Here is an 11,852-nt window from a genome sequence, read left to right as displayed (position 1 = left end):
CTTTAATCCATGGCTAACTACTAAAAGTAAGAACCTGCCACAAACTTTCCATAACTTTCATTCTATCCTTCTATGTTCGAAAGTGGATGATTCCACCCCTGATAAAACACATTTAATACTTTTTACGAGTTTTCCAAGCCGTCACCCGCTTGGAACAGTAAACTAGCCTGTTCTGTGTAGCACATTCAGTGCAAGTTTAGACATCGCGGCATTGTGAACAGTTTTCCCCCAATTCCTGAGAAAGAAAATCGTACGTGTATCCGGTCTGCATCAGTATCCACACAAACCGATAAAAACGGAAATGTTGCTCTGATGCGGCAGTTGTATATAGCTGTATGTGTATGTGTGTTTTGGTAAGGGTGGTCAAATATAGGAAAATATGTGGTTTTAATTTTACGGCTCGAGCAGTTTTATTGAATTAATCAAATAAATTTATGACATTGATACGCACGGTTCGTACTATTTTTAACATGAAAAATCATTACGAGCGACACAATTTAAACACCGGCTTTGTTTCCGATTCAGAGGAGATTATTTCAAATCTCACATACACCCTGTTGATCGTAACGAAACTAGGGTTTACTGAATCCTCCCAGTAGTTTTCATCTAATAATCACTCAAAAATTAAAAATGTATCTTCGATGACCACCCCACAACGACGAGGTGAGTTTTTCCTACCGTTGACCATCTCACGCTGATGGTTCGAGTGCCGTATAATTTTAGCTGCAGGCAACAGAACCAACGAAACCGCCACTTCGAAACGAACGATTTTCTCGCGCTGCAGTTTTTCCCCAGTGTGGTTTTTCCTTTTAGGTGATAGAAGAAAAAATAAACCTTCTTGTCCATTATTTCGGTAAGTTCCGTGGAAGGCTGATTCTCTCCCCATCAGTAACGGATTTGTGCTTGTAACTCGAAAACTCAATACCAGTCCCTTTGGTTCCGGAAAATACCCGATAAAACGGCCCCCCGAAATCAAGACGGCAAAGAATAGTCGCACAGTGAGTGAAAATAATTTGATTTTTCCCCGGGGTGGCTAAGTGATATTTTAGTGCGCCGTTGCCGTCGCTCGGATCTTAAAATATCGTCTCGGCAGTGCCAGCGCTCACCAGTTGCTCGCAGTCGGACCAGTCGTGAACATCGTGGAAGTTTCTGCAAAAACCGGGCCGTGGATTACGGTTTTTGCAGATCCAGTTTGGAGAAGTGTCTGGAGCAAAAGTGTGCCGAAACTCAGCATGCGAAGACAAATCACACAGGCGGATGATCGGTGCATTGTGGTTTGTGATTCAGTGATAGAATAGTGGATTGCAATCGGGGTTAGATAACCTAAAAAGGTGATAATAGGTTCCTAACCATTGCTTCAGAATAAGGATGTGAAAATGATTTGGTTCGAAGGTTAAAATACCCGTTTGAATGATGGAAATCAGCTAAAATCGTTTCAAATACCATAAAAAGAAGAAAATACCCGAGGGCAGTAAATTTTCATCCTGAAAAAAGTTCGTTCGGCAGTGAGCGTGTGATCGGATCCGTGCCGATCGAAACACAGTGGAAATTTGCGACGCGCGCACCTTTCGATCGCTGCGTGTGAACGCGTGATGCTCTGGTATGAGTGTGAATTCGAGTAGAAGATGATCGAGCGAGTAGAAGAATGAGTGTTGTGCATCAATGAAGGCAAATGAGAAATATGTGCAACGATAAAATGGTACGAAATATTATACAATTTACCCAGCTGGTTGCCAGAAAATAGCTTCTTTAGCTATTACCGATGCGATTATGCGCGACCGAGAAAATGAGCGATCTGAGGTGTGGCGGATTATTTCTTAGAAATACGGAAGAAACGGGCAAACAATTAAAATTCGGGGACGTGTTGAAAGACATTGTTTGAACGAACTTAAAAATATACATGGTGGTGCCGAGCGGAGACTGCGATGAATCATGTAATGTGAATTACGAAATTTGAGTGTTTGAGCTAGTGTAACTCAGCGTTGGAATTCGAATGTTGTACTTGTTAGATGAAATGGAATTGTGAAGACCAATATGAAAATAGATGATTTGCCATTTTCGAATGGATCGAAACACATAGAACCAATATTTGGCAATAAAGCAGGTGAGTTCCTAATAAAACATTGTCAATTAATGAGCAACACAAAAACAAATTTGGGTTATTTCACTCTAATAAAACCCAAACATTTTATCTGCAGAATATTGGCGGTAAATTTTCTTTAAGACTTTTCGACGGTTTATTCAGTCCAAAGCCTGGCATTCATCAAATGTCATTGTATTAGACCCATAATTCTCGTTTTGCGAAATAGTTGTTTTGTCGTGAAATTAAAAACATTATACATCGAGACGATCTCAGCTTTATTGCTGGAGTCAATATTTTCAAAAAAGTACCATGTATAAAGAATTTAGACAACAATCAGCACGAGTTCAAAGTCGAAACAAAGGTTAAAATATTTGCATAAATATTTCCATCTCATGTTCGCAGAGTTCTAAACACTTTCAAAAATTCAGTGAAAGTCAGCTTAAACCTGGTAATATTATTATTCATAATCATTAAGTAGCTGGCGTAATCATTGTGTGCTACATATAACTTGAATTATTGTTCGTTTCAATATTATTCTCAGTTTTTAATCCAAGGCTGGGTGCGCGACGTTAGGAATAAATACGCTAGACATAAGTACATTAGGCATAAGTACGTTATGCATAATGGACGCTAGGCATAATGGACGATTGGCATAATTCACAAAAAATATATAAAAATAAAGCATTTTTTATTGTAGAAATTTCAACCTTTTTCGGGTTAGAAAAAACTACGCTTCACTGTATACAATTGCATACCTTCGTATAACTATAACGAGAGACTGTAAAATGGAACACGCCATGCGAGAAAGATTTTTTTCTATTTCTTCCATGGATGAGTTGAATGGACTGGAAGGATAACGGAGGTGTTTCATACTCAAGCAAGTTTTGTCGCTTTCGGAAGCGTAGGTCATGGTTCTGCCCGAGTAAAAACATTTCGTTGAGTTAGTGATCTATCAAACGAACCAACGAAGCGAATATAAAAGTCAAAATATATTTTTTTCTGGTTATTTAGATTATTTTTATTATTTCCCTTGAGAAAGGCCATTAACCAGAAGGCCGAAACGTCCGTTTGTAAGAAGCTCTTTGTTCTGATCTGAGACAGTCAAGACATCCGACTACATGATTTTCTTTTTATTTCTAGCAAAATAAATTGCACGTGACAATATCCAAATGTGGATGAATGCATTGATTCGCAATATTTTTCGTTGATGATAGGACCGTTTTAAGGCCTCAGGGTACTTTTTAACTAAAGGGTCCCTATTACTAAGTATAATAGGATAGTACAAAAAAATAATAGGTGTGAATAGGTGTCTAATAGGAACCGCTTATTCCTCATGTCGCTCCAAGATTGCTCAAAATTCGAGCCAAGTTAGGTAGTAGTTTAAGGTACGATAAATATGGTGACAGTTTCTGTTAACAGGTGCACAAATTCATTTCAGGCACAGGAAGGAATTATTACTATACGCCATTTCAATTACGACACTTCCCTGCCATCATTGGCCAATCTATCGCAACCAAATAATTAACCGTCATAATTCCGTCTTTTATTTCAAATAGATTTATACATTTATGTGTTCGCTTCATTGCCACGATCGGACAGTCATCACGTCAGTCAATTAGGACTAACCTTTTTGGATTAACTCAGATCCTTTTGCATTCATTGTTGGGCAAAAATTTTTATCTAAGAGTTGCACTGGACGGCACATAAGTTTGTTACATTTTTGCATACAAATTTGGAATTAAAATGAGATGACCTGACCTTCATAGTTGCATGACGTTGTTTGAGGATGACGAGTACCTTGATCAAAAAAAGGAATGATGAAGTAGGGCGCGTTTACTGTCCTCCGATTAAATGATAGACCCGAAAAAATATCTGCATGTTCGGCGGTTTAAGGTTGCTTTCCCGCTTTTGTTTATCATGTTTGAAATACTTTTAGTAATAAGGTTTTTATATGGTTAACCAGACTTTCTTAGCATCTATGCCAGTACCTTCCAAACTTCGCTATTTTAGAAGACTAACACCACACATTTTAATCTTTACTATGCGGATAAAACATAGAGTGAATTTGTTCTTGATTTTGACTACTTATCGTTGGGAATATTTGATTTTTAAAAAGATCTCTTCTCATTGCTCCAAAGCTAGAGAATGTTCAATTTGCTAGAAGCTATATATTTAGACAAAGCTAAATGAAAATCGGAAGTGCATGTCGCGAGGACTCCTTTTAATAGGCTATGGTTAGTTTTTAGACTACGGGAATTACGCGAATCGGCTTGAATCTCACTAATTTTAGATCCTCTTCTAGCGGTTGTACAATAGCCGTACAAGTCTAATTCTACACCAGGTGACAGCATGTATTAATATATCAGCTCTTCCACGCCAAGGTACAACTTCCAAAGCTTTGGTTTAAATACCGTATTTAAAAACAAGTAACATTTGAAGTATGAAATTTTTTGAATTGGCCTAAGATGAAGCTGTCGGATTACACAAAAAGTTTTTTCTGTGGCAAGCGATCTGTAGATGTGTCAAAATAAGTCAGTTTCTTTTATTAAATCATCGACCGATACATTGACGAATACCTCCAAAAGACTTCTTGAGGTCTCATGAAGATCTGACACCAGCTTTGCACTACTTTTGCTTTTCTAAACAGTGGTAAACATTTGAACACTGCAGAAGTCAGAAAATGTAGGGTCTTTGGAAACTAAAGTTTCGTAAAATCACACTCCTGATCCTTTGATCAAAATCATCCAGTGCAGTACTCTGGGTCACTCTTTTGAGTTTGAACCGCTCATATGGTAGCCAGTCTTTGCCAGTATTGCTCTTCTCCCATCCATTCTTCTTCTGGACCACCGATGGATCAAAAGCCCTTGTCGTTGTGCATATTATATTTATTACCCGTGTCGTTTGCAATTTAGCATTTAACCCAATGATGGAAACGTGTCTGATAGGGCGAGTGGAGATGCCAACTTGTCATTAACATTTCGCAGTGAAAATTCACATATTCATTTGGGATATCTTTTATACTTGTTGTATGCTTGCTTTGTACGGTAAACTTTGGAACTAATCATTGAAGTGTTAATAAGAAGCAATGCACCCAATGACCGGCTGTTCGGAGTTCAAATTACTCGTTTCGAATTATCAGGCATTGATCGCGAGCGACTTTCGTACATATTGCTAAGATTATATTGTCTATAGATTATATTATATTCCACGCGGCTTTATCCTGTTATGAAACGCCCCTTCGAAAAATAATTCTTAAATTGCTTATTCGGCATTTATATTTCTACTGGAGGTCGCGGACCTCAAAACTTTGATCTAAAATGAAAAGACAAAGCGTGTGAGCACTTAGCTAAATCACAATGTCTTCCAAGATATATCCTTGATTCATTCCCCTACCTACTAACACTAATCATCTGTGACACTTGTGGATGATGCAGAGAATTCCTCGGTCATAATAGTCACAAGTGTTGAACTAACATTCCTTTCCCATCAAAATTGACCTGCATGGGCGTGGCCATCATTATTGAACATACTCTTGCGCTTGCCACACCGAGCCTTTGTCATTCAAAAACTTCGCACGCTGGGTAAAGAAGTACTTGAAGCTGCCAACCCCGTACTTCAGTACCCCGTACGCACGACAAACTCGAATCGCTAACTACGCCGCCGATCTCAACTATGTGCGCGGGCATACAGATGCGTCAGTTCTTTGTCATTTGATTGTTTTAGATAGGATTTTACAATACTGAGCAAATTTGACGTTTAGAATCAGCTGAGCTTGAAATTATGAATCTTACTCTGTGGTAAGAATTCAGTTTTGTCTGTCAATTAGTATGAAATTTATAGCATTGTCAGAAAAACTTTTTTACTGATAATTTCTCCATCAATATCCAAAATGGTTTTGAAGATTCTGGATGACAAATTAATATCTTAACATACATTTTTATTTTTTCGAAAAATGACACAAATTTTTGCAAATTGAATCTTACTCGACTTATGCAGGAAGTTACATTTCAACAGCATTAGTTCAAGAACCGTACTTCCATAAAGGAAACTTCTATATTGGAAAGTTACTCAACACTGCCATCATTGCTTACAACAATACAGGCATGACTAACCCACGTGAAATGCCTCGTACTTACATTATCGCAAATAAGGCTATTGACGCGTATCTCACAACTCGCGATATCTGTGCAGTCACAGTTACACTGACTGTCGGTAACATAGACAAAAAGACAAAAAGACAAAAAGTATATATATATATATATATATATATATATATATATATATATATATATATATATATATATATTGTTCAGCATATCTACCGCAAAACGAGTCATCCCCTTCTGATGATTTCAAAAGCGTTGTACAATATGGTAGCAGAAATAGGCTTTCTCTCATTGCCGGCAGTGATGCAAATGCTCATCACATAATTTGGGGCAGCTCAGACATTAATCTGAGACGCTCTGAACTGATGAAGTGCATAAGTAGTATAAATCTTCATATTCTGACTGACTGTGACTGACAACTTTTGCGAGGTCTGGGAGAGAGGAGGTGTTAGACATAACGCTTTGCTCTGATAGAATTTTGCATGAGCTGGGAAATTCGCAGTTTCCAAATGAAACTGAACCGTCTCTATCCAATCATAAATAAGTAGTTTCGATCATTATGATGTCGCTTTCAATGTGATAACATATGGTAATCCTAAATTTACAAACTAGGATCTCTTTTTGGAAAACTTGGCGACTAAATTTCATGGATATTTTCCAACAATTAGTCAACTAGACGACTTGGATGACGTCGTGGATACGACAAAATCATTCATAGCAGTATCTTATGAAGAAGCTTGTCCACTTCGTGCTGTTAAATCGAGAACCCCTTGGTGGAGAACTGAGCTTGAAAGAATGAAGAAAGATAAGAGAAGAGCTTGGAATTGGCATCAGCGTGATGAGACTCCAGGGCTTTCAGGTCAGCTCGTAGTGCATATAAGAAATATCTTAGATCTGCAGAGCGGACTGGCTGGCAAAACTTATGTCTCTAGTCTAAAAGAAGCTAGCAGATTAAATAAAATTCTCTGGAACAAGATTTTCAGATGAACCTCTTAAAAACCTTCTTAATTGTCTCTTCGACGAACACTTTCCAGGTTGTATCGATCCGGAGCTGAACAATGTTCAAAGATCTCATTCTGGTGATTCGGACTCGGCGTTAACACGCACATTGGTTACCACTGAATCGGTCAAGTGGGCAGTTGACAGCTTTGCTCCATACAAATCGCTTGGAAAAGATGGAATACTTCCCGTGCTACTGCAAAAGCGATTTGATATTCTTAAACATGTCTTGAAAAAGATTTTGCTTTCCAGTCTTGCTACCGGGTATATCCCGAAAGCATGGCGAGAAATAACTGTTAGATTTATTCCCAAAGGGGGGTGCTCAAGCTATGAAGAAGCCAAGAGTTTTAGGCCTATCAGCTTAAGTTCTTTTCTTCTGAAAGCTTTGGGACGGATAATCGATCATCACATCAGGAACGTTAGTTTAGTTGAATATCCACTTCACAAAATGCAACATGCATATCAGTGTGGGAAATCCACGATCACTCTGATTCACGATGTTGTTTACTTCTCGCTAAAGCAATCTTGCTTAGGTGTATTTCTAGATATTGAAGGTGCTTTTGACAATGTGTCCTTCCAGTGTGTCCATCTCGGGTTGGATAAACGCAATGCTTAATAACCGCATTCTTTGCTCGTCACTAAAATAGGCAGAGATACGGAAGTGGAGTATTTCCGGTTGTCTTCAACAACTCTGACTGCTGCCCTTGATGCCTTTCTAAATATCAAACCATTTCGCATACACCTCAAACAAGAAGCACTGTCATGTGCATACAGATTGCAGGTTACTGGGCTTTGGAACGGTAACCTTGTTTATCTTGCTACCAGTCATACACGACTGTGGTCACAAATGGTTACATGGGGTGAAGATATAATTGCTCCCAGCGATATTACACTCACAGGTCGTTTTCCTTACAGGACATTTCATGTGAAGATTTCCTCTCGAGAGGAGTGGTTGTCTGGCTTTATGGAAAGACAACAACAAACGCAAGTAGTCTGTTACACTGACGGTTCTCTGATGGAGGGACGTGCTGGTGCTGGTGTCTACTGTCGTGAAATGAGATTGGAACAATCTCACTCACTAGGTAGATACTGTACTGTATTCCAAGCAGAAATCTTTGCGATTATGTGCGGGGTGCAATCGGCCCTTCAACTGAGTTTGTCCGGCAGAGTTATAAACTTCTGCTCCGATAGTCAGGCTGCAATCAAGGGCCTTAGCTCAGACAAATCCCGGTCCAAGCTAGTGATCGCGTGCCGAACCCAAATCGAAGAACTAAGCATTGTCAACATTATCTACCTTGTCTGGGTGCCCGGACATTGCGGTATTACTGGAAATGAATGGGCTGACGAATTGGCCAGGGCAGGTTCAGCGATTGACTTCGTTGGTCCTGAGCCCGCGCTGCCAATTTCGACAAGTTGGATAAGGGAAAAAATACGGTCCTGGGCTTCGTCCGAGCACCGCAATTACTGGAGCAATCTACAAACGTGTCGCCAAACAAAGGCGTTTCTAGAACAACCATGCCCAGTGGTTTCGAAAAATCTCTTACATTTTTCGAAGCTCCACTGCGGCATGCTGACCAGGGCTTTAACCGGCCACTGCAAACTCAATTATCACATGGCAACTATTCAGCGCGCTGAGTCTTTTTCATTTGATCTTTGTGAATCCGACTACGGAACCTTTTATCATCTGATATGCAGCTGTCCAGCGGTAGCGCAATTGAGATTTCGAGTCTTCAGCCGTCCTTATATAGACGAAACCATGTTTGGTCGACTGAAACTCAGAGACATACTAAAGTTTCTTATCCAATGTGGTAAAGAGCTTTAGGCTTATTCGCAGGCAAGTTGAACTACTTGTGAGTTTAACTTTCCTGTTGTTTATTTTTGTTTTGTGCTGTTATTTTTCCCACCCTTCCAATTCTACTACCTCCCTCCTACTTCTCATTTCCATCCGACGAGGGATATGATGAGACGACACATCCCCGATTACATCTGAGAAACGTGCCGTTTGAGCCCATATATTCGAATTCCTGATTCCTGGTACATTAAACAGTGTGGTGACAAATGTGAACTGAGTTGGAATCGTTCAAACAATGTCGACACCCTTTTATAAATTTTTCTTGATAATTTTTTAATGAAAATATCTCATTTTAAGACAAAATTGAGCTCGGCCTTCATTATGCACATGAACCTTCTACAAATTTAGGTTAAGTAAAAACCTTAACCATTGCAAAATTATGCCTAAATGTAAAATAAAGTATTTCGACTAAAACTAAAGAGAAGCGACATTTCCTCGAAATATTCTCCAGCTTGCTCAGCTATTATTCAATATCAGCATTTCAATACACAAAAACAGATTTTCAAAAGATTGTGCTAAAACACGCAATGAAATAATTGCGTTATTAGTCTACAATACGACCTACCACTAAACCAATTTGCAACCTAATCAAATTTCAAACGATCTGTTTCCAGCCAATTTATACACACCATAAATATTCTGACCGACAACTGCTTCGGATAACCTAATTCAACAGTCCGTTCCATGCTGCCCTGCTTCACAACGCCCTCGACAATTTAAATTTTCCTTTTTCGCCCGGTATCGCAATTGGAATAAATTTCGTTGTACCCGCCACGAAAAAGTACTAGGTACATACCGGAAAAACACCAGTCTCACGTCTCACCATAATAAATCACCGACCAATCGGGTTTCAGCAAAATGGGTGGGCATGGCAGGTTAAGCTTTTATTATTATTACGCCGGTGTTAGGTTTTGCACGATATCCTTCTTTCTGCGTCCGGAAATCTAACACAACTGTAGGCATTCACGGTACTACCAGCTGAATGTTATCAAAAATTCATTACAACAGTACACGGGCGTTCCATTAGGAATGTCCCGGTACACACGTGTGCAGCTTGCTGTGTCGGATTGCGAGAAGCTTCGCACATCACGCACTAGCTAAATCTGTTAGGAAGCAATTTCACCGTTGTCGGCATTCGTTAATGGACACGACGAAAAATAGTGCCCCGTGGAGGCTCGGTTGGTGAAAAATGATTGATTACGTTCACGTAATGGTTTTTCTTAGCAGCGGAACTGGGTTCAGGAGAGTCGCAATAAAACACATTGCGTGAATTTTTGGCAGTAAGTTTCAGTTTCATTGAAAATCAAATACACAGTTGAGATCTAGACTTCTCCTATTCAAAGATAATGTCTGCCATTAGTTCATACTTATTGCCATGAACTAAAAAAGCAACTGTAATCCATCTTAGTGACTGCTACTTTTTCTAGTGCAAACAAAAAGTGGCCTTTGAAGAGAGAGATAACAGGCTGGATGAAGTAAACGCTGCAAAGCACTAATGGTACGCCGTCTGAATATAATTACCATAATGAATAGCATAGAGCTTAAACGACGAACATGAAGCATATCTACTACCAGGCGTGTAGTTTGATAAATTTCTAGTTTACGTAGTTCATGTATCTACTGGCTGCGTAAATGTTTAAAAAATTGGTGATTAATTTGATTCACTCGTATTGAAGCTATAGAAATTTGTTTCAAACAGTAATTAGTCTATTCCAAATATCGATAATGAACTTTATTAAAACATTTCCCCAAAACATGCACCAACATCTCTACGCCCCCTTCTAAAAAGTAATCATTCTCCGGTTTGCTTTTTACCACAAGTTGACGACAATACATATTCAACACCTTTCTCCGACAAGGAAGCCAGCTACAACTCTAGGTGTCACTGTATTTCCCTGGGAATATGGAAACCCCCAAGCCATGCAACAACCGCCAGCCAGTCAGGAAAATACCGCATACGGATTCATAATGAAACGGTAAACCGCATTGGGGTGTCGTGTCGTACGAGTGAACCAAGAACCAAGGACTCTGGGTAGAACCAACACAGGCAAGCACACACACATACATTGACACATGCTGGGATCGAAACTGCACGCCAGCTGGTGAAGTGGCAGTAAAAAGCGAAAACTTTAACGAGGCAACACACCTGTTGGGAGTTACTGTTGCTTGGTGGGTTGAATGGTTTACGGCTAGTAGAGTAAAATCGAGAATAAGGTAGCAGCTTTAGCGCCAGCAGCAGGCCCATAGCTAGATTTTGTTTAATCGATCATTTCATTAGATCTGACATATTTCTGAAATAATGAAAAGTAACAATTTGATCCAGATAAATGGTGATTCAACAAAACATATTCAAGGAATTCAAGCGCTAATTGGACACAAAAATGTCGCTGGAACAGTCAAGGTGTCGAATTATCAGCGCAACAAACCGGTTCCGAAGATTTTGCACACAGTTTCTCATTGAATCGTAATGCATTGCGAAGGATAACGAAACTCACATCAAGGCCGACTTCAATGATCTTTCAAGCCTAAGTCCATGCTCAGAAAAAATAGTCGTAATTGACCAAGATATTGCTGATGTGGCAAGCAATTTGTGGATATGGCAAATTTAAGACTGCATTTTGTAAGCATCTTAAAATTATTGTAATTGAAACTAGAATTAGTTGGGATAAGCATGAAATCTGTCTATCCCTGATCTCGCACATACCAGACGTTAAAAACACACCGCTCGCTCACAGTAAAGCAAACGAGCAAATTTTAGCAGTGTCGCTTCGTTACTTATATAAACCAGTAACAGAAAAACCTCGTCGCCCCT

General features: G+C 39.3%; 1 protein-coding gene across 30 annotated transcripts in view; it reads left to right on the top strand.

Moving 5' to 3' along the window:
• The first annotated feature begins 211 nt into the window (after positions 1–211).
• Positions 212–11,852, top strand: part of LOC131691502 (ryanodine receptor) — a 120,067-nt gene continuing 108,426 nt past the window's right edge. For 19 of the 30 annotated variants that reach the window (XM_058977975.1, XM_058977971.1, XM_058977980.1 and 16 more), the window contains exon 1: positions 1,032–1,331. The gene's annotated coding sequence lies outside the window, so the exon portion shown is untranslated. The other 11 variants (XM_058977981.1, XM_058977957.1, XM_058977982.1 and 8 more) reach the window with 7 other exon arrangements.

The sequence above is a fragment of the Topomyia yanbarensis genome, chromosome 3 (assembly GCF_030247195.1).
Source record: "Topomyia yanbarensis strain Yona2022 chromosome 3, ASM3024719v1, whole genome shotgun sequence".
NCBI lineage: Eukaryota > Metazoa > Arthropoda > Insecta > Diptera > Culicidae > Topomyia > Topomyia yanbarensis.
Note: the sequence above shows the minus strand (reverse complement) of the source record. Positions and strands in the feature narration are given on the sequence as shown.